Source organism: Anolis carolinensis, chromosome 3 (genome assembly GCF_035594765.1).
Source record: "Anolis carolinensis isolate JA03-04 chromosome 3, rAnoCar3.1.pri, whole genome shotgun sequence".
NCBI classification, from domain to species: Eukaryota; Metazoa; Chordata; class Lepidosauria; order Squamata; family Dactyloidae; genus Anolis; species Anolis carolinensis.
This window is the reverse complement of record NC_085843.1, coordinates 23,883,819-23,908,126: the sequence shown is the minus strand read 5'-3', so window position 1 is coordinate 23,908,126 and position 24,308 is coordinate 23,883,819.

Below are 24,308 nucleotides of genomic sequence, written 5' to 3'. Positions count from 1 at the left end.
TTTCTCAGTCAAGGAGCGTTGGAAATTATTTAGGCATCCTCACATGTTGGTCTAAATTTATGCCAGAATGGTGGCAGTGTCCCTAACTTGAAGGAAGTTGGGTTTGATTTAATTTAACTCCTCTCTGATACCATCTCTTGTCCATCCACTTTTGACTCTTCTGATAGCAATCTTAGAATAGGTATTTGGGTGGAAATTTGAGATAAGCTGACAGAAGAAGACTCTGTTGGCAGAAGGGGATTCTGTTGCCAATTGGAAGAGCACTTCTACCTAATCCTAACTCACAACAGTCAGTGATTTTTTTAGTTAAGATTACACTGCTTATCTTCAGCCCATTGCATAGAAGACATGATTGTGAACTATTTCCAAAAGGTATCAAATCCTAATAATAATAATAAGTAGTAGTAGTAGTAGTAGTAGTAGTAGTAGTTTAAACATAGTGGGCAGACATGTTATTGGCCTGTAGTTTCCTGGTGCTGATCCAGCAAAAGGAGCAGCACCAGGAAACTACAGGCCAATAACATGTCTGCCCACTATGTTTAAACTACTGACTGGCATCATAGCTGACAGAATTCAAGACTATCTTGAAGAAAAAAACATCTTGCCAGATGAACAGAAAGGCAACAAATGGAAAAGCAGGGGCACAAAAGACCAGTTATTGATTGACAAAATGATTCTGGAGAACTGTAAAAGCCGAAAAGCTAATCTTCACATGACGTGGATTGACTACAAAAAGGCCTTTGACTCACTCCTACACAGCTGGATCATCAAGTGCCTGGACGCCATCGGGATTAGTAAAAACGTTGGCACCTTCATTGAAAACATGATGGAGCACTGGAAAACTGAACTGTTTGTTGAAAATGAAAGCTATGGACTTGTCAACATCAGGAGAGGAATTTTCCAGGGAGACTCATTGTCCCCTCTGCTTTTCATTATTGCCATGATCCCTCTGTCAACAATCTTACAAAAAACAAATCTCAGCTATCAAACATCTAAGAATTCTCACAAAATTTCGCATCTGATGTACATGGATGACCTGAAGCTGTATGGGAAAACGGAAACTGAAATCCAGTCTCTGACTAACACTGTCTGAATTTTTAGCACTGATATCAGCATGGAGTTTGGCTTGGACAAATGTTCGACAGTGGAACTGAAGAAGGGAAAAATCATTGAAAGTGAGGGCATAAATATGCCTAATGGCCAAACAATAAAGTGTCACCAGCCAGAGGCCTATAAATATCTGGGCATACTACAGCTGAACAACATCAAGCATGAACATGTGAAAACTGTGGTCAGCAAAGAATACACACAAAGGGTCAGAAAAATTCTCAAAAGCAAGCTCAATGGAGGCAACACCATCAAGGCCATAAACACCTGGGCCATACCTGTCATAAGATATACTGCTGGCATTATAAACTGGACACAGATGGAACTGGACAATTTGGACAGAAAAACAAGAAAACTCATGACCATTCATCATTCACTGCACCCTCGCAGTGATGTTGACCAGCTATATCTGCCTAGAAGATCAGGGGGCAGAGGACTCTTACAAGTAAAACAAGGAGTCAAAGAAGAAGAACATGCCCTGGCAGAATATGTAAAGCAAAGCGAAGAACCTGCTTTGATTGAAGTCAAAAATCAGAAACTCCTCAAAGCACAGCAGACAAAAAACCAGTACAAGAAAGCCACACTACAAACTAGAGCTGACAGCTGGCACAACAAAACACTGCATGGAAAGTTCCTTGACAAAACTGAAGGAAAAGCTGATAAGGAGAAGACCTGGCTCTGGCTCACGAATGGGACCCTGAAGAAGGAAACAGAAGGCCTGATCCTTGCAGCCCAGGAGCAAGCCATCAGAACAAATGCAATCAAGGCCAAGATCGAAAAATCAGCTGATGACCCAAAATGCAGACTGTGCAAGGAAGCTGATGAAACCATTGATCATATCCTCAGCTGCTGTAAGAAAATTGCACAGACAGACTACAAACAGAGGCACAACTGTGTGGCCCAAATGATCCATTGGAACTTATGCCTCAAGTACCACCTGCCAGCAGCAAAGAACTGGTGGGATCACAAACCAGCAAAGGTCGTGGAAAATGAACACGCAAAGATACTGTGGGACTTCCGAATCCAGACTGACAAAGTTCTGGAACACAACACACCAGACATCACAGTTGTGGAAAAGAACAAGGTTTGGATAATTGATGTCGCCATCCCAGGTGACAGTCGCATTGATGAAAAACAACAGGAAAAACTCAGCCGCTATCAGGACCTCAAGATTGAACTTCAAAGACTCTGGCAGAAACCAGTGCAGGTGGTCCCGGTGGTGATGGGCACACTGGGTGCCGTGCCAAAAGATCTCAGCCGGCATTTGGAAACAATAGACATTGACAAAATCACGATCTGCCAACTGCAAAAGGCCACCCTACTGGGATCTGTGTGCATCATCCGAAAATACATCACACAGTCCTAGACACTTGGGAAGTGTTCGACTTGTGATTTTGTGATATGAAATCCAGCATATCTATCTTGTTTGCTGTGTCATACAATAAAATAATAATAATAATAATAATAATAATAATAATAATAATAATAATAATAATAATAATGAAAAATAAGTCATTGTTGGCAGCCCATTGTTCGCTAGGAATAGAATATTCTGTACAGGTCAAAATGCATCAAGCCACTTCAGTACAGGGCTTAGAAAATTGCACTTAGAAAAGTGCATATCTACAACATGTTTTTTAGTAAAATTTGTTCAAATGGATTTGCTACCTTTTTGATAAGCTCCACAATTATCAAAACCTCTTTCTTATTAAAGCTATCAAAATAATTATAGATTCAAGGTAAGAGGCCTAAAATAAAAAAAAATGTAATTCATCAATTTCAGTCTGACAACCTCATCAGATCAGCCACCAGAACTGGCATGCATCGTGGCGAATCCTACGGTGCCCGTTAGGGGGCGTGGGGAAACCATTGCCCCATGCCCCACATCACCCGACTACGGAGTTCCCATCCCATAGGGGGGAAGCATCAGCCACCTGGCTTTCTCTCTGCTGACTTCTATTCAGCATGGAAAGCCTCTAGTGTTGCCGCTGCAAGTGGCATGCGCCATTTCTTGAATACTTTTACGACGGAGCCCCGCCGGAAGTTGCTCTATGTCGTGGAAGTCAGTGGGCTCAGTCCTAAAAGTATTGATGAACTGGCGCACATCGCCAAAAAGGACCTAATGTGATCCTTAAATAAATCCATAAATAGAATTGCACACATTTTTAACAGTGAAAAAAATGACAAATCCTACATTGGCCAATTCAAGTGTAAGAGTTCTTCTAGAAGAATTCTACTATGGATCCCTACTCACTACCCACAGAATCACAGTTTGGTTGTGATAGATCCCTGAATCTCTGGTGAAGACTGGAGGTGATATTGGGGAGATATGGCTCATGGCCCAATGCAAACCAATGACTACATCGGAAGAGACCACAAGGGCTATCCAATCCAACCTCCTAATGCTGTCTTTATTTATTGCACCAGACATGCAATGGCTGTTCAGTTGGGGTGGGGGGGGGGGGGCAAAACTATGAGTCCTGAGGGGATGTTTAGTTGTTGCAGAGAGTAGAAGAGAAGACCAACCTTGGCAACAGCAACAAGATGCAGGTGTCAGGTGGACTTACTTTTGAATACATTTCTAACAAGATATCTCACAACCTGATACACAACTGGAGTCAGAGAGAAATGCAAGTGAGATTTGGATCCAAATTCCTTTTGGTTTTGGTAAATTTTATAAGAATCCCTTTCACCACACCCAAAAACATGAAGTTAATTTCCGGATTTGTCATCAAATTCCCTAGCCATTTCCTCCTAACTGACATAAAGGTAGGATATTGCTCATCATCAACATGTTGAGGACTTGAAGTAAAATAGCAGGATGCTGATTATCTCTGTCTATCGAAGAAGGGATTCTGACAACATCCATCAGCATGATATCTAATCACTGTGAAGCAGAACAAATTTATAAAAAGATTCCTCTGATATCATAGGTGCTATTTTAAGACTCCTTTTAACCCATGAAAGCATTTATGCTCGCCTTTTTAACAGAAACCTGCATACTTCATGCCATACTCCCACATAATCATTGAAGGGAAAAATAAAGAATAAAATACTTATTTAAATGCCTTTCAACATCTGCATTTGGAAAAATATTCACAAAGCTACATAATAAATATGCAGGTTGAGTGTAATTTATCTGAAATTCTTGGGACCAGAAGTGGGATATCTGTATCTTCACATACAATAAAATGGAGGTGGAACCCAGGTGTAAATGCAAAATTCTTCATGGCCACATTATAGACATAGCCTTGAAGGTAAGGTAACCCAATATTTTATATAATTTTGTGCATGGAACACAGTTTGTGTACACTGAACAATCAGAAAGAAAAGCTACTCATGTGGACATTTTTGGATTTTGGAGTATTTCATATTTTCAAATTCTGAATCAGGGATGCTCAACCTATATAGCTTAGTGCGGGATAACATTGCTTTAACAAATAATGTGGCAGCACAAGCAGAGATAACACAGAAAGAATAGTGATAGGTCCTTACCCTGGAAAAAGGAAGAGCTGTTTTAATTTACATACTGTATGATTTCTAGTGTTAGCCTCTTAGTATTTCCTTTTGAAGAGAGGAAATGGGATATAAATACTAATACTAACAAATTTCAGCAAAACATTTTATTCAAAACTAGTACTATGCACATATGAATTAAAACAACCAAATCAGGTAAGCCTTGAAGAAGTAAACAAAATACATTGAACCGTATAAAAGGTAAAGGTTTCCCTTGACGTTAAGTCCAGTCATGTCTGACTCTGGGGGTTGGTGCTCATCTCCATTTCTAAACCGAAGAGCCGGCGTTGTCCATAGACACCTCCAAGGTCATGCGGCCGGCATGACTGCATGGAATGCCGTTACCTTCCCATCAGAGCGGTACCTATTGATCTACTCACATTGGCATGTTTTCAAACTGCTAGGTTGGCAAAAGGTGGGGCTAACAGCAGGTGCTCACTCCGCTCCCAGGATTTGAACCTGGGACCTTTCGGTCTGCAAGTTCAGCAGCTCAGTGCTTTAACACACTTCATCACCGGGGCTCTAATTGAACCTTATAGAGGCACATTAAACCTTCTTCCAAAATTTATACGGGGATTGTACAGAAGTATTTTAGTATTTTCCCCATAAACATATTTAGTACTATGTCAAATACTATTCCATTTCAATTTTCAACTGAAACGAGTCCCTTTTGTTAATGGTAATAATTTATATAACAGTTTTTGGAGTGGAAATATTCATTTTTTTAATTATTGGGGGGATTGTTTCTCTAAGATTTCCAATATTTCTTATATGACAGTTCTTCAAAGGCATATAATGCAGCTCCAACCGGTAAGGAACATACAAGTTGGGGGTGCATTATGGCCACACTGCCACCGAGGTGGGAGAGAGGCCCCATAGTCCAGCCATTTTGAAACTGGTTCATCTGGGAATGGGGCTGGATTCTACCACCACTTCCCCCAGCACCCCAAATCCCCCACCCGCAAGAAAGAGAATCACCACTAATGTCATCTCAGTTGCTGATTGATGCCATGTGACTGACCAAGGCAGGTTGGAGGGAAAAGGGGCAGGTTTGCTCCTCTGGGAGTAGTTCATTTTTTACTCTTAATCCCATCTATATATATAAAAGAGTGATGGCATCACGGCGACCCACAAAACAACAAAACTACAGGCCCCCCAACCTCGAAATTTGACAACACAACCCATCATCCACGGCTCTAGGTTGATACAACAAAAAGGAAAGAAAAATAAAGTCCTAATTAGAGAGAGAGGAATAATTGCTTTTATCCAATTGCTGCCAGTTAGAAGGCTAAGCTCCTCCAACTTGGTCTCCTAGCAACCCAATAAAAAATAATAAAAAACACTAAAAAATAATTTAATACACTAAAAATTAGTACAATAAAATACTATAATAACAGAAAATAACCAAAAATAATACAAGAAAATAATAAAATATAATAAATAAAAAGATAACTTACAATAAAATTAATTTAAAAAATACAAATAACGTCAAATAAAAATTACACAACAATTTTTAACCAATACCACCACCACTTTGCCACAGCAACGCGTGGCTGGGCACAGCTAGTATAGTATAAAACCGTTGAAGAAATCCTGTTCCAAGTTAGTGTGCTTGTAAGTGTTCCGTGTGCTGTTAATCACCCCAGTTCCAGTTCTGCTCTTCAAAAAGCAGATTTTCTTCCCAGAAAGCACTACCAGTGGCAAGAAATTAATTATTCCATTTGTAACTCTTCCAGTAGTATCATTGAGTTAACAAGCTCTGACCTTAACTGGTTAATCGCTTGTTGGCAGCCTTATACTTGAAAGGCTCACCAAAAAGGAAAAGGAAAAAGCAATTTTGATAGAAATATTCCTTTTACTCTGTTTGGTAATTAATGTATTCATTGATCTCTAATTGCACAGCAATTTGTATCTCTGTTTCATTACTTCCTGGAGAATTAATATTCATTTCTACCATGGGGTATCTTTTCTCTCTTTTAGCTTTTAGCTGGATGAGATTACGCCCCAAATAAATGGTTCTGTCACAGTCAATGCAGGGACTGTGCTGCATGTAAATGAATGGGCAATGTGCAGTGGTGAGGATCATTGCATTGATCTAGAGCTCAGCCATAATTTTTAGGTACTCCTTTGAATGTCCTATTAGGCCAGGAGAGGCATTGGCCTTAAGGACTTTGTTGCATGAAGGAGTCAAACCAGTATTGAAGGCGAAAATTCCTATGACACAATAGCATGCATGTCTTGTTGCCTGTATGCCTTGTTGCAGCGAGTACCCTGTCCCCTGTATTGATGGGAAAAAGACACAACTAGCTGTCAATCCTGCAATGTTCCTGTTACCTACTTTGTTCAATTGGGCTGTTTAACTTCATAACTTCATGTCACTGACATAAACATGGGGGCAGGATGGGGAGTGATTATATAGGGCTGGCATAGTGTATCTTCACAAGCAGATATTCACATTATGCTGAGGAGAAGACAACATTTCAATCTGAGAATTAAAGAGTTGGAAGAAACTACAGGGCCATCCAGTTAAGCTTGGATTCTATGGAAGGCAACAGCACTGATTTTGTTGACCAGCACTACTCTCTACAAAGCCTGTGAATTTTTATCTAATTCTCATTCAGTAGAGCACAAAGCAGGCAGCTGTGGCAATAATGAGAGATGGGAATGATGTGAATGATGGTGCCTCACCTCCCATGTGCTACAGCTCAAATACATAAAAAATATCTCTGAGAAAAAATCTGAGATTTTCTCTTTCTTTTTAATTCCCCATCCCCATTTAAAAAAGGCCATTTTGATGACATATCTGTTTATACTTTTCATCAATCACAGAAATAATGGCTGCTATTTTTTGCCCACATGCTTTACATGCAACTATCCTTTGGGAACATGAGCTTTTCCGAAGTGCTGCAGCCAAAATTGTTCATAGGAGTTAGTTACTGTTGTAAACAGAGCTAAGTCAAAGGAGCAAAATCAAAACAAATTCGTGGAAATAGCTCAGATAGCCAATGTTATCAGTCCAAGGTTGGAAAAGCCAACTATAAGGAAGCAGCAGATCATTTAAAAGTCCAGTCCAGAGTTAGAAGCACAAAGTTCAAACAAGCAAAGATGCCAGAGCCAAACGGTAGTAATAAACTGAGAAACAGCAGAGTCAGGTCCAGGCCAAGAGCAAACAGGTTTTGGACTCAAGCCAGATAACAACATTGTCTACTACAAAGGAGTCACACCACTGAGGGCTATATATCTTGAGATCTCAGCTGGTGTTTGATTACCGATCACTTCTCAGCTAATCTCTGAGACCTACAATGCCCTGCTCACTGTTTCCTATGCTCTAGAGGTGTGTGCGCGTTTAACCCTTTTGTAGCTTGTTCAGATGTGCTTGCTTCAGCTTACTCTAAAGGGGAATGTTCAGAATGTTTGAGAGTGTTAGCTTCTTCTGAAAGCTTGCCTTTATCAGTAGCTAGGTGAGGCAAGGCAGACTGCTGGGAGCTGCTGGCCTCCACTTGCTCTGCTGGCCTTTCTAGCAACTCCTCATCCTCGCTCCCTGAGCTGGCCATGTCAATTACAGGGAACACATTATTCTCTAGTGTTGAATCTTCCTTGGAGATACAAGCAGGACTGGAGAGTTTGGGGAGAGATTTGGTGTGGTCCCAGGAGTTTGTACTAAATGCAGATAATGCAGAGAGCAAATAGTCTATGACTACCTCTGTGAAAGACCACAAAGCCACTCAGAAACCCTGCCCTGTTCTTGAATCCTGACTACTTTCTGCATGACTTCCTATCAGCTTTGGTTCTCCAGTTTCCTTATGGCTGATACCACTGTACTGTTAATAAAGCACAGTACTTATTTGTTCACCAAGTAAATTATGACATCTAGGGCCATATCACACAAGGTAGGCAAATTGCAATTACATCAGGATAGCAGCTTGGCATAGTACATGATATTGTCCCTTTTCTGTTAGTCTCCCAGTGGTAGACAATTGCAATGCATTTCTTTTACAAAAGGAAATCATTAATGGATTTTCTTGTGTTTGCAAAATAACATAATTTCCAAATGGTCTACCACCAGATTAAAAGAAGAGCAGTAGTTTCATGTGATATTATGCTGTGAGCGTGATTGACCTGCCTTGTGTGCTAAGAGTGCCACCAACTGGCCTGTCCATTGCCAAGAACAATTCATAGGTCTTGTGTGACCTGTAAAGTCCTACATGTGTTTTCATTTTCTGAAGGACTGTTTCAGCCACCAGAATCCTAAGGTCTTTAAAAGAGGTGCATATCTCAGTTACGATGATTTGCTGGAGTAGGAATGCAGGACCCCCATGAAAGTGGAAAAACCACAAATAAGAAAGAACACCACTGTGAACAGTAGCCCCAATGCATTACTGGATTGGTCAGCCATCTGGACATCCAAGAGTTTCAGGGACACTCCTGGACTGTATTGCAAAATTTACTTTCTTCAACTATCTAACTTCACACAGTTGTTGTGGTGATGAATTAGGTGGGGCGCACAACAGAGATTCCTTTTTATTAGATGGCTCTAACAAATACTGACAATCTCTATAAAACTGAGAAAGCTTCCCTTCTCTTTAGAATTATTTATTTAAGTCACGTGAAATATATGCAGATTTAATCCATCCATTAATTAATTAGCCGGAATGCCTAAAATTAATAGGCTAATATTTTTTTAATTATCTGGCAGCCAGCTCACATTTTTTATCAAATGCTTACCACCCTGTCTTTGTTTCTACATTCATCCATCAGTTTAACACAGTCTCTTTCAGATCAGTGGCAAAGGAGAACTCCAGTTCCTGAAATAGCTGGTAAAAACTGAGCCATTGATGACAGACTTGCAACTTTGATCAAGAGTAACCTTATACCAAGTTCTCCAATTTTTTCCCCTCTTAATATTTTGTAAGTGGTATCATCATGTTTTCTATTTCCCTGTCCACATTTAAGTAGGCATTTGATATCCACTGAGGTTTGATTCCAGGACCCCACATGGATATCAAAATCAGTGGTTGCTCACAACTCATCATATCCAATGGTGTTATAAAATGATGTGTCCCATATACAAAATGGCAATGTCAAAGTTTGGTTGGGAGAGGGTTTATCAGGGGAGAAATATTTTCAAACTGTGGATGGTTGACACCATGGCTCCAGAACCCATGGATATGGAGACCCAACTGTATTGATCACTTGCTGGGGAGAACAGAAAGTGATGGCTTATTCTGAAGCCAAATTATTACTTAATTATTTACATATTTATACACTGCCTGATATTATGGGATCTTAAGGCAACACTGAGCAGCTGAACTTGCTGACTGAAATGTTGGAGGTTCAAATCTGGGGAGTAGAGTGAGTTCCTGCTGTTAGCTCCAGCTTCTGCCAACCTAGCAGTTTGAAAACATGCAAATGTAAGTAGATCAATAGGTACCACTTCGGCGGGAAGGTAACGGCGCTCCATATAGTCATGCCAGCCACATGACCTTGAAGGTGTCTTTGGACAATGCTGGCTCTTCTGCTTAGAAATGGAGATGAGCACCCACCCCCAGAGTCGGACTACACTTAATGTCAGGGGAAAACCTTTACCTTTACTTAAGGAAACATACAATAAGACTAATTTACATAGTTTAAAACTTCTTTGATATATGATAATAGTAGCATCAAAAGCAATGTTCGCTCAAACTTGAAATCAGTCTGAGGGGCTGACAATGGGATACTGGGATGTTAAAGTTGCCTGTTAGCCCAGGTTGCCAAGATGAATCAAGTGAAGATTTTTTGAAAAATTATACAATATGAAGCAATAAGAAATAAGAAATCTAATCATGTAATAATTATTGACTGTCATTATTAGTAATTTCATAGATATTTTTAGTTGCAATTCTAATAGTAAAATTAGATTAGAAAATTAGATTGCAATTCTAATAGTGTTTTAATCAGTTACTGGTGGTTACTGTTTATTGTTTAACATTAATTATTTGGTACTATGTTTCAGTTTTAGTTTAGTCTTTGTTGATGCTGTTATCTGCTTTCCAGTCATTTTTGAGTTATGGTGACCCTAAGACAAACATATCACAGGGGCTGAGAGTGTGTGACTTGCTCAGGGTCACACAGTAAGTTTTCCTGGCTGAGTGGGGGATTCAAAATATCCTTCCTTCCTTCCTTCCTTCCTTCCTTCCTTCCTTCCTTCCTTCCTTCCTTCCTTCCTTTCTTTCTTTCTTTCCAGTGTACTATTTTGAAGTTCTCAGGCTTGGATCTCACATCCTGCTGAGTTAAACACAAGCATTTGACAATGTCCCTGCTGCTATGTCACTTGATAAAGTTGAAATGTAATGAACGGCAACTCCTTGGAAGAGTTTGCTTCCAGCTATAATTCTTTACTGCTTGAGCTCACATGCTCTTGAAACAGCAAACAGACATTAGCATTTGCTCAAATGAAATCTCCACAATCAGCTTCAAAAGGAATATGCCAAGGACAAGAGAAATGGGGAGCTGGATATCATTCTTATTATATTTGAACCTGGGCTCCTAGAGCTCTTCTCCAATATTTATCATTTCACCGCTGGATTTAGTGGATATAATTAAGTAAAGGTAAAGGTTTCCCCTCCACATTAAGAGTAGATTCTGACTTTGGGGGCCTATGCTCATCTCCATTTCTAAGTTGAGGAGCAGCTGCTAGGTCCTGTGGCCGGCATGACTGCATAGAGCACCTTTATCTTTCTGCTGGAGTGGTACCTATTGATCTATTCACATTTGTATGTTTTTAAACTGCTAGGTTGGAAGAAGCTGGGGCTATCAATAGGAACTCACCCCATCCAACGGATTTGAACTGTCGACTTTCTAATCAACAAGTTCAGCCACTCAGCTGTTTAACCCACTGTGTTACCACGGCCACAAATTATAATGAAACAAAAACATGGGGTAATTAAGAGAGACAGCATGGTGTAATGGTTTGAGAATTGGAAACTGATGTTTCATTTCTATACTTTATATCTTAATATTCTATGATTCTATGAAGCATAGGGTTGTTATTAAGAAGGAAAAGACTTGAAGTCGATAACAACAAATTTAAATTAAATGTTAAGCACAGTTCACAAAAGATATTGACAAGTTGGGATTTGTAGTATAGTGAGACCAATGCTTTTCAGTCTTTCTACAATTTCATAGCTTTGAGACATGGCAATCAAAGTGCAATAATTATATAATGTAGCTTTAACCTAAGTTCTATAGTGTAGTCCAGCAAAGTATATCATGTTCCTTCTGAAATGCATCTGTTTATGTTTTACATCACATCCTCTGTCACTAGAAATATTCCAGCAGATGTTCTTTGCAGCCTTGGGAAACAGTATCTTAAATTTAGCAATCTAACCACCCTCCTCCCCTTCAAAAGATTACCTTCCATTTTGAAAGATCATAAGCTTTACCTCATCTGTTTCTTTTTTATATATTTTTAACAAGGACTATAAAACTCAATTTTTCAATACTATCTCTTACTTCAAGACCTCCCCACATCTCTTTTAGTCTCTCACTATCTGGGAGAAAAAAAGGGTGACCACAAGAATGTATTTAAATTTCCATGGGAGAAGTATTTTTCAAGGTACATAGATGCTACATATATCTACTTTCCCCAAAACAGTCTCTAAATCATATGTTTCTAAGGCAGAAAAGCAGCAGCTGCACTATGTAGAGAAATCATTGCTTTCCCTCCAGGCATTTCTTATCCTACAGACCCAGCATGCAGTAATTTCTTTAAATATCAACCAAGCCCCATAAGCCTGTCCCCCTTCTTTATTCTTCTTCTTATTTGGTTTTAAATTATTGTTCTTTCCCATTCCATCCTCCATCACCCTTAGGGAAGTGTGTTGAGTTTACAGGCCAAATAACCAGGACATTTCTATGGATCCAACATAATTAAAATCATGTTTCATTTTACCAGAGTGTAGTATGGTAAAGCAAGGTGTATGACCATTTTCTTCTTAGTCAGACTGACTAAGAGTGTATCTATACTGTTGAATCAATGCAGGTTGACACAATTTTAATTGCCATGCCTCATTGTTAAGGAATCTGGGTGATGTAGTTTGATGAGGCACCAACACTATTTAGAAGAAGGGAGCCATGTAAAATCACTACATCACACTACCTCTCACAAGAAAAGAAAAGCCCTGTGTGAAGCACTCTGTAAGAATAATTGCATGGTATAACCCTATTCTAATATTTGCAGGGAGAAATCAAGTCTTAGCTTGTTGTTCTGTTACAGTGGTAAATACATATACATACACCATGAGTGTTATATACCAAAATGCACATATCAAAAAGTGTTGTTGCTATATAAGGGCAAACTAATATGGGTATATAAACCTGTGATAAATAGTGTAGTGCTTTTGTATGGAATTGCTGTTTGTTTTGTGTAGTTTCATTCGTGTCATCTCATTTTGTATTTGGTTCCCGCCAGGCCCGTAGCCAGGATTTTGATTCGGGGGGGGGGGGGGCTGGAATTTTGGTTGGGGGGCTGAGTCTAGGAAACCTTTTGTATCATTATCCCAATACCCCCATGCATATGAGATATATTGAGCATGGTGATCAGATCTTGAAATGAATAAACATAACAGTTTAAATAATAAATGTAAGGCCTTCTTGCAGACCACCCTGAGAATTTCAGAAGGCCTGAAGCCCCTCAAGCCCCCCTCCCCCCCGGCTACATGCCTGGTTCCCGCTAATGAAATGAGCCCCTATATGACATGAATTTTCGTATGGCTAACAAAATACATGAAAATTTCCGTGCCATTGACAGCAATGGGAGGGCTTCCAAGGCTCACCCCCCCCTTGGTTTTTGGGCTAGAGGGGTAAAATCACCACACACGGAGGGCATTTCGACCCCTTTTAGCCCACCAACTTTTAAAACGTTTGGATCTTCCCCAGAGTACCATTGTTATTAATAATAATATTATTAACACCCATTTGCACACATCAGCTGACATGGGGAGGCACTCCTCTCTCAGACTCAGCTTAGAGTCCTAGAGTAGCTATTGATATAATATTAGTAAGCCCCATTGGCTCACATCAGCTGACATGGGGAGGTACTCCTCTCCCAGACTCAGCTTAGAGTCCCAGAGTAGCTATCATTATTATTATATATATTAATATTATTAGTAAGACCCATTGGCTCACATCAGATGTCATGTCCTCTCCCAGACTCAGCTTAGAGTCCGAGAATAACTATCGTTATTTATATTGATATTATTATTAACACCCATTGGTACACATCAGCTGTAATGGGAAAGCAACCCTCTGTCAGTACCTGCTTATTGTTACGGGGCTGAAACAAAAGGAAAATGAAGGGAAGCATGATGACTGCGGCTTTCATTTTTGTCTCACCTCTCATTTCCTACGAAAAAGTCATCATTCGTTTCATGTAGAAAAACAGTAGAAATGAAACGATAGCATGAAGGAAATGAAGGAAAAAATCATGCACATCTCTAGTAATAAATCTAAAATAAATGATGATTGTTATTTAAATTCTCTCCATTCTGTGCATACAACATTCTTTGCTAGTTTATAGTCTTTGGTCAAATAATACAAATCATCAAATTGTCCTAGAATGAGTTTTCATTTCAAACTAGTTGGTCATCCTATCAGGCGGTAAGAGTTTTATTTTTAGTCATGCTCATCAGTACAGACATGTGGCAAATCGTAAGAACTGGGCTTCATCAGAAATCATATGATTGGAAATAAACATTCTAGTGGAATGATGATACTTTATTTTCCCAACTGGTTAACCACAGAAACTCCAAGTAGAAAGCCCCTGATTTTCTCTCAGTGTTCTCAAGGATGAACAAGATGAACAGATATTCTGGGCTAATATAAAACAGCTTGCACATGTACTACTTACTTTGAAAATTACTTTGTGGACTGCAACATCACAGAATCACCATCCATCCTGGCCAAACCCTACCTAATAAAATAAGAAATCAGTGGCCCTCCAGTTTTTGCTGAATTATTATTTCCATCAGAGCTCACCATTGTCTTTGGTGACTAGAACTCTTGGTGATTAGAATTTGACCATTGCTATATGGCATCTACAGCCTTGCTGATACAGACTGTACATTGATTTGGGTTACATCTTGTGAAATTTAAGACTTAGAAATGTAAATAATGGGTTTGTAAAGCATCAAATATAAAGCAGAAAGCTCTGTGAATTGTGGAACATGTATGTGAAACTGGCAAATCTGGGCATGCAGTCAACCTAACTATAAATACTGATTTTAAAAAAAAGCAAAAACAGTGAATTGAGCTTTAATGAACCCAAGACAGATTCTATGTTAAATGAATAAAGACTGGTTCAAATTCTTGTCTGATGTTATTTAAGGAAAGGCAACTAAGAACTAATTGTACCCAGTGTTGTGTCACCTCTAAGAAGGAGACAAATTATTTACATAAATGTGTATCCATTCTCTTGTTGGGCAAAATAAGTCAGCTGGTTAGACTATGAAAGATAGCTATATATATATATATATATATATATATATATATGCATATAATAAGTCACCTTAAAAGTAAACTGATAACTTACTCATTTTCCTCTATAAATAGTTTAAGATGGCAATACTTAAGAAATCTTTGAGTGGAATATTGATGATAATGTTGTCTATCTGGATCTGTGATTGGTCACAGGTTGGACACGCAGGCAACCTGGGTATGATAAAAGAGATCTCGAGACAAGTATAGATCAGGTGACAAATGAGAAAAACCCCTCAAGTCCTCAAACTAAGATTATGGGGAGAGGAATAACGCTTTCTTCACTGTGCTAAAATAAAATATGCCCATGAAGTTGGTGGGGTTCCTGCTAGTGTGGGTGGAGAATCTTCTCCAGGTTTTAATCCACGCTATAAGTAATTGGAGAGACAGCCTAACATAATAATTCCTACTATTTCCCATGCATGTTTTGAAAATATTTTTGTCCATAGGAAAAGCATAGATTTTGACCCCAGCACCATTTTTTTTTTTTACCAATTATTAGTTTGTATTCTCATAATATAGTACCTTGAATTTGTCTTACAGCCAACAGGGATATATTTGCATTTGATCACTAGAAATATGCACTTTCCATTTTTTGACATTACATTAAAGCATTTGGATCAACCTTTTAAAATATGTTTCAGTTCTTTCTTGAAAGGTTTTATAATGGGGGCTAGGTTGGTTCACAGCAATATTGTATGAATAATACAATTAAAACACTAGGTAAAAATATTAAAATGCACATTTAATTTGTATTTACTTGATTTATTAAATTGAAAATTTAGCTTTTGTAAGTGTACATGAAACATTTCTATTAGATAAGAAGTGAAGAAAAATGCTCCAGCATGTTCCAATGTCTGACACATATTCAAAATTCTTTTTCCGTAAAATATATAACATATGGCAAATAAATGATGGGGAGATATAGTATACAATTGTTCTGGCACAAATTGTTATACCTTGCCTTGCTGCAGTGAATTCCCTATACAGCCATCATGGAAAAGTGTGCAATATGAATGTCGTTCTTATTTTATTGCTTCACTTTTCAACATAGGCCTCTGAATCATTTTGATCATTCTCTTATTTAGGAGGAAACATTAACTTTCAACCTTTTCTTTGAATCCCTTTATAATGTCTTTAAAGAGATTCAGTGATAGTGTATAGCAAAAGAGTTTTTTATGGCTATTTGAATTTCAGTATAATTTGAACAGCTAAACTCCTAGCATTTTTGCTAGCATGGGCTAAATTGTAATAAAGAGAAGCTGGATGTTTTCACATGCAAAGCAGATCACTACCTAAGCTTGCCTCCAAAGGCAAATGTTTCTACCATGTGACATAATATAACAAGGCTATTGGACAGTCAGATTATATCTCTTTCTATGAGTCAGCCCAGGCTCTGAGATCACCAGAAAATGTCCTTTACTCAGTCCCACCATCATCACAAGCATAATTGGTGCAGATGGGTAGATAGCCTTTTTGATGCCTGTCCCTCAACTCTAGTACTTCTTTTCTGCTGTCCTTCAACAGCAGGTTAAAGATTTCTTAAACATTTGGCAGTTTTCTTAAAGGTTTTTAAATATTGAGTCAGGGTGTCTCGTCTTGGGCTAGTGAATTGATTTTAAAAGCTTAGTATTTATTTATTTTCATTGGATTTTCATTTATTTCTCATGATACTTATATAGCGACCTCATCACATTAGGGAAAATTCAGCAGCATGCTTACCTTTTACACTGGAGCCCACCAGCTCCCATCCCACAATGCACTACAATTTCTCTTCCATCATAAAAGAGAAGGTGAAATGTGGCAACACAGGTGTCTTCCTGTGTTGCATTGGCTCAACGGGGCAAAACTGGTGGTGGACACTTCCCCCCATGGGATGGGGACTCCAATGAGTTGGGCAATGTGGGGCATAAAGCCACAGGTTCCCAATGCACCTGTACAGGCACCGCCAGAATCACCATGATCCGTGGCACATGTGAAGCGGTCCTATGTTTCATGTTACCTTTTGTACATTTTAGTTGCATTGCTTTTCAAGTCTGAGCTTCTCCAAATATTCTGAGAAAAAGTAGGATAAAATAATTACAATAATTAAAATAATAATATGCCTTAAGTCGTTCCATAAATGTCAATATGGGATATACAAGCATTAGAGGAGACCATTTGTCCAGAACATTTGGCTGAGACAATCCAGGAAACAATCAAGAATGGCTTATACTTAGGAAGGATGAGCTTGTGAGACTGAACCCTTTCCCCCCACAATAGATAAACATTAGAACAAAAGGCTAAGAGCAGGAATGATGAACTGTGTTTTGGAGGTGCCTTCAAATTAGCTCCAATTTGGCAACTTTATCACAAGGTTTTCATTCCAAGATTTAAAGGTTTGCCAGTGCCTTCCTCTGAGGCTGAGAATATGACTTGCCCAAGGTCAACCAGTGGGTATCTCCAGCTGAGCAGGGACCACTACTCCATGTTTGATCCCACTGTGTAGCTGAATTAGAAAAGCTTTAGGGCAGTGGTTCTCAACCTGGGGTCTCCAGATATTTTTGGCCTTCAACTCCCAGAAATTCTAACAGCTGGTAAACTGGCTGGGAGTTGTAGGCCCAAAACATCTAGGGACACCAGGTTGAGAACCACTGCTTTAGCGGTATCCATGTGGACCATAAGGGGGGGAAACTGCCATCTATCAAAAATTCACATGCAATTTCAACAGGCAAAAATGTTTAAGATAGAAAGGAGAAAGTCAAGAGTTTCAAGAGGAGCAAAAGGGTTTCTTAAAGAAGTTCCCAGAAGTGGGTTTATATTCATGAAAACTCTTGCAAAAACAAATACTATTAAGTCCTAAAATTGCTACCACAGTTCTTTTGTGTGTCCATCCCTCTCCCTTTTCAAAGTGGTTTTGCACATCTTGAGGAGTAACCATTTTTTTCAGCCAGTTTTACCCTCTTGTTCCCACATATAATGCCATAATGCCCTATGTTTATGTCAGATTATTGTAACAGAGGGTTAATTAAATAAGCAGTCATAAGGCACATTAATTCAATTTCTTTTTTCAGAAACTATTTCTAAAAATGAATTACTCAAGATTTTCAACAGCTGTGAAAGACTGGAATATTGAGTCTGCTGAATCATGAGTGTCTCCTAGGCCTTTTTGAAACCAATCTTGTTTTTTATCAGGTGTGAACGTACAGAACTTGGCAGAAAATCAGCTGAGTTCTTTAATCAGAAGATGACATGGGAATTAAACAACTGAGAATGTTTCTTCCAAGCTTATAAGGATTAGGAATCTTTATCAGGAAAAGTGCCATGCTCCAGTCTAGCTGGCTCCTTGCATTTGATTTTTGTTAAAAAATGACTCAGTAATGTGTTGATGTACCTTGCTTCTCTCTGCATTGAAACTTTATAAGGAAAAAAGTTTACAATGCATATTTTGAGAATTTATCCTGCCATAGCCCAGTGAGCAAGAAATACGGCTTGCAATAAACCTTTGGAAAGGCGATCTGTTTGTAGGTATGTGCAGGTATGCACATGTGATCCTTAGGGTGCATCTACACTATAGAATTAATGCAGTTTAACACTATTTTAACTGTCATGGCTCAATGCTATAGAATTCTGGGATTTGTAGCTTGGTGAGACACCAGCACTCTTTAGGAGAGAAGACTGAAGACCAGTTCAGCCGGCTAGATTGTCATCTTACCTTTCCAGTTGCCCTCACCACTGCCCTTGGTTGCAAAGGCACCCACATGATCAGGCAGAAGGAGGAGGAAATCTGTACCTTTTTTCCCTGCACTGATGAGTGCACAAAAAAGGGGATAGTGGCACTGGCCCATGTGGACAGCAGACAGGGTTTAATTGGTGCCAATCTGCTCTTTGCACTCTGATTGAAATCCAAGGAGTATTCCTTGACTTTCCTTATTTCAGACTAAGCCCTGTTTACCCTGTGTTAAGGACCAGAAGTCCTTGGGTGTCATGTGGAGTTCTATGAACAGCATCTCTTCCACTTCAGATTTGTGGGCTTGTGAAAACAAACCTTAAGTTTGCTTACTTACTCTGGTAGACCTATGGGTGGATGAGTATGGAACTGTAAATTCATCAATATCTATCTAGCCAATTAATTGGTCTCCTTGAGAGAGCCATTATTCTATTTCACATTTCTCAATAATATCTCAGAGGGTGTTTTATGAGCTTGAAGGGCTATTGGGAAAGGAAAAATCTATTTGCAGGATTCAAGACAGAATGAGAATCAGCATGGAAATGTCATCTTTTGGACTCTAGCGTCTCAAATTGCACACTAAATATGACCAAGGGGGTTGTTATAGTCCAAAAAGAGTAATCATGTGAGTTATCATAGAGTTGACACCTGACAAAAGATGGAAAAATCTAGAACACTATTACAGCATAAGCAAGATCCTTAAAAAATTAGTCCATGGTTCTGCATATAACAAGCAAAAGTACAAATTATGAGACAAATGCTTAATTTCTGGAACAGTGATATGATAATATCTTATCATAGTTGTTGGCATGGTCTGGAAGCAAAGGGGTAAAACTTTGACAAAGAGTTGGGAAGTTCACATTTTATCTGTGTGTCTGAGAGTATAAGAGCCTTTTTCAAATCCTAGAATCAAGTTTATTCCTCAGATAGATATAGCTAAACTTTGCCAACATCCTTAACAATGTGAACAGTGCGAGTATGTGTTCCAACTTGACATAATCCTACAAAAATGCCAATGTGCTTTCTTGGGTTTTTCAGTTAGAATTACAGCAGCTGTATTTTCTCCAAAGTACACTGTACTAAAGTTTTACATTTGATCCTTTTCCTTTCATGCACTCGTTCAGAAAAAAAAAATCTTGTCCTCAGCAAGAGGGGAATTGAATTATACAGGAAACATTGCCTTGGAAAAACCTGGGGCTCAGCAGATACAATGCAAATTATATAACTGATTTCAGCAGACTAGGGTGAAATGTTAGAAAAAAGGTCACTTGCCCTTTTGTGATTTAAACAAGAATGCCATACTTTGGACCCTTCTATATAAAATCACTGCCAATAAAATTTGCCTTTGTCTGATAGATATAGGAATTATGTCAACTATTACGATTTTTAAAAATATATTTCTTGTCAAGATGACTTCAACTAATGGTGACAGTATGAATGAGGCTTCCAAGAGCCCCAATCATCAACATGACCTCCTTCCAACTCTATGATTGGATTCTCAATTAAAGACAGAATGTATATATATATACACACATACAATCACACGAATATACATATACATGCCACCATCAAGGATATGTTTAACCATATTTTCTGAAGCACCTTCCACCCTAGTAGCTATAAGCTTTGAGAGTTCTATGGGTCAAAGTCAATCAAACTTTGTCAATTCAGTATGCACTTAAAACTATTCAGTAATCTAAATACACAATTCTGTACTGCAGGAATGTCCAGCAGTATTTACAGCCAAAATTCTTTTATGACTGACTAACCTTCCAGAATAGCAAATCTTCTCCGAGCACCTCTAGGTCTAACAAGTTTTATTTGAGCTGATCTATTTGTACTTCACAACTCATTTCCTCAGTTCATGAAAGCCATTAAACTTGTTAGTTTTTATTTGTTTGGATTTTGTCTTCAGAGCTTCTGATTGCCCTCTTTTAGGCCTGGTATACCTGCTATACAGTCAGTCCATAACCTATGGATTATGGATTCCACCATCCATGGCTTGAAAATACTCCACTCAAAAATCCAAAAACCAAACTGATTTTGCCACTTCACATAAGGGACACCATTCTCATTCTATGCCATTGTATATAATGTAATTTCAGCACCCGTGGATTTTGACATCCACAGGGGATCCTAGAATCAAACCCAAGTAGATACCAAGGATTCACTTTACTTTTTACTTGGAAACATGTGTTTTTGTAAGAGTGTACCCATGTAGATCAAATTCTGGTGCAATTTGAGAGCAAAAACAAGTGGAAAGGATTCAGCAGCTCAACACAGCATGTGTGAAACACAAGAACTGAGTAAAGTCCTTTGAAAAAGAGATAATATACCTGTGCCAAGGTTGGAAAGAGGTCTTTAAATATCTCTAAGTCCCTGGCTTTCCTTCCATTTGCATTAGAAGATGTGATAAAATGTCTTTTGTGTATGAGCTTGTCTCTTGTTCCCAGAGAGAATTTCTTCACACATGGTTTGCCATTAACTCATTAACAGTGACCCAAAAGGGAAGGGTTATGAATAATATTATCTGAATAATTTATTCATCAAATGGCATGATTATTTACCACATGAATAATGTAATGATTTTTCTCCCCACCTTATTTATTTTTCCCCAGTTTGTAGAGCATGAAGGGGGGAAATAGATAAATTAGCTGAGTAATTTGCTCATCAGATTCTGTGAACACCGTTAATAATCCTACAGAGTACAAATCATACAAGGTTCTATAAGCAGCAAAACTAATTACCTCGAAAATTATTTCCCCACAAAATCCTTCTTCTAATTGTCCTTGGGCACATTCAGATGCGCAGCTGAGGTGTGAAGCCACCAAGACTTAACTAGTCACGTGACCTAATTTAGTGAAAAATATTTCAATAATCCTTCCTCTTACCAAGGTGGACAGAAAATAAGGAGGAAAAGAATAAATAATAATAATAAACTTTATTTGTATCCTGCTCCATCTCCTCAGAGGGACTCCGAGTGGCTTACAACGCAATAACAATTTAAGCAAAAGCAGTCTAACATATACAACAAAATTAGCCTGGAACAATAAAAGTAAACACCTAATGAAATTAAAAAACACATGAAATTAAATATAAAGCACATCAATTCAAAATAAAATAGACAGTAACATAGACAATAAATTAAAATTAAACTTAAACTTAAAAATTAAAATTAAACTGTACTACCGGTATACACTAAGAGTCACAGAGCACACTGATCTCTTGAAACAGAAGGACTTAATGCAAAACTCAGCAAAGTGGACACAATGAAGTAACTAAAACAAAGTATAAAGCAATGAAAAGATCAATATATTTCCACTAATTTACACCCCCACTCTGTGCCACTCTGGTTTTCTTGTATCCCTGCTGCCATCAGCTGGAGGGTCTGTCCTCTTTCTACTGTTGAAGTAAGATTCAGCCTCCGCTTACTGAAAGTTGAATAAGAAAAGGTACCATGAGTTAGCAAAGTTTCATGGGCTGATGTTGGCAGGTGGTGAAGAACAGGATGGAAAAACTGAAAATTGGGTAGAGAGAAGAACGGTGTGAAAGGAACCACAAGAGTGTGGTGGTGATGGGTGGCCATGGTGGTTGCTGTTTATTTGTCTATGGGCTCTTCTAAAGTTTGCATTTTCACTTTGTTTGGTAGAACATGAAGGGAGATCCAAGGGTGCAAAACCAACATTTTCTTGTAACTGAGATATAACTCTTCAGCTGACAGAGCCTCAAAAACACTTTTTTTTCCAACTCCCTTTCTGTGAGATGACAAGGTATTTTTCTGTTATTTCCTTATCACACTATTATGTCTAAAACCTTGGGATCCATTTCTGACATGCTGGCTCCAAACTGCTCCAATGAAAACACACAGAGACTTAGAGCAGGATTTATTGTGTCATTGGCCAAGATGTCAGGGAAATGTCCCAAATCTGATGTAAATCTCATTAACAAGCATGGACATTTTATAGACAGTTTACAAACATTTGAAAGAGTGGACATTTGATGTATTTGGTGCAAATTACAATCCATGGCTTCATTTGTTTTAAAAAGTACACTTATTTGCAATCTGTGATTGGTGCATGGTGTGGCGTGAAACTTAATAAAGATTTTATTGGATGAATTCTGGAGTCTACGAGGGTAGAATGTAAAGTAATGCCTCCACCTTTGTAACTCCTTAACAGATAGCAGATAGTATGTGGCAGGTACTGGCTTGTTCAGTAGACTCTCATCTACAGTTCCATGTGGCGGGAAGCCTTGGCATTGAACAGTTGTGTTGTTAAAGGGTGAAGTATAGAACCCTGCGCAGACGATCAGGCAATGCGACTTAAGCAACGTGCAGTTTTTGAATTCTTGACAGAAGAAGGTGTCACCCCAAAGGAGATTCATCGGAGAATGCAAGCTGTTTATGGTGATTGTGTTGATGTGAGTACTGTGCGTCATTGGGCAAGTAAGTTTAAAGATGTTGAGGTGGGAACATCTGACTTGCGTGACAAACAAAGAGTTGGACGTCCTGTGACAGTAACCACAGAGTTTCACAAGCATAAGGTTGACAAATTGATTCAAGACAATCATCGTATTACTCAGAGAGAAATTTCAAGCATAATCAGCATTTCACAAGAATGTGTGGGTCACATTATTGCTTTGCTTGGCTTTCGGAAGATCTGTGCACGATGGGTACTGTGAGACGCTGGTTGCGGAAACAGTGTTGACTTCTTCCATAATGGCTTCAGAAAACTTCATCATTGGCAGAAATGTATCCAATTGTTTGGTGATTATGTGGAAAAGTGAATAGTGGTAGTTAAAGAGCACATTCTAAGGATTATTTCTGCATTTGATTTATTAAAATATTCCCATCCAAACCCAAGTAACAAAGGTGGAGGCATTACTTTTCATTCAACCCTCATATCGCCTGCACCTGCACCGCCCCTTTCTGCCTCCAGGGAATGTGTCAATTATAGGATGGGGTTTATTTGATAAACAATACTTGTTGATTGGCATAGCTGGTAAAGAAAAGATTTCCATGTTAAGACAATAGGTAATATTTCTGACCTGATTGATTTAGGATTTCCAGGGCAATATCTTATTGTACAGAAGCCTGGAAAGGTGGCATTCTCACAGCTCATTTTTTCCAGACAATAGGGCTGCAACTTTGTCAGTACCTATGAATCAAAGGAATGAGGAGCTGGCTCTGGGGTTGGGTGTGGATCATTCCCTCTTGGTCTTTTGAATCAAGCAAGGTACTTTGTGAACATTCCCAGACCTCAGCATTTTCGGGCACCTTGTTTTAGGACAACACCTACATTGCTATAGCATTGAATTCTGCCTTGACTGACATGGCAACATTATGTTGAATCCTAAGCTCTGGTGTGGGCTGGTCCATGAGGTCATGTAGAGTTGGAAGTGACTGAACAAATAAAGAACAAAAAATCTATTGTTTAGTGTGGCCCAAGGATGACAATTCCCAAAT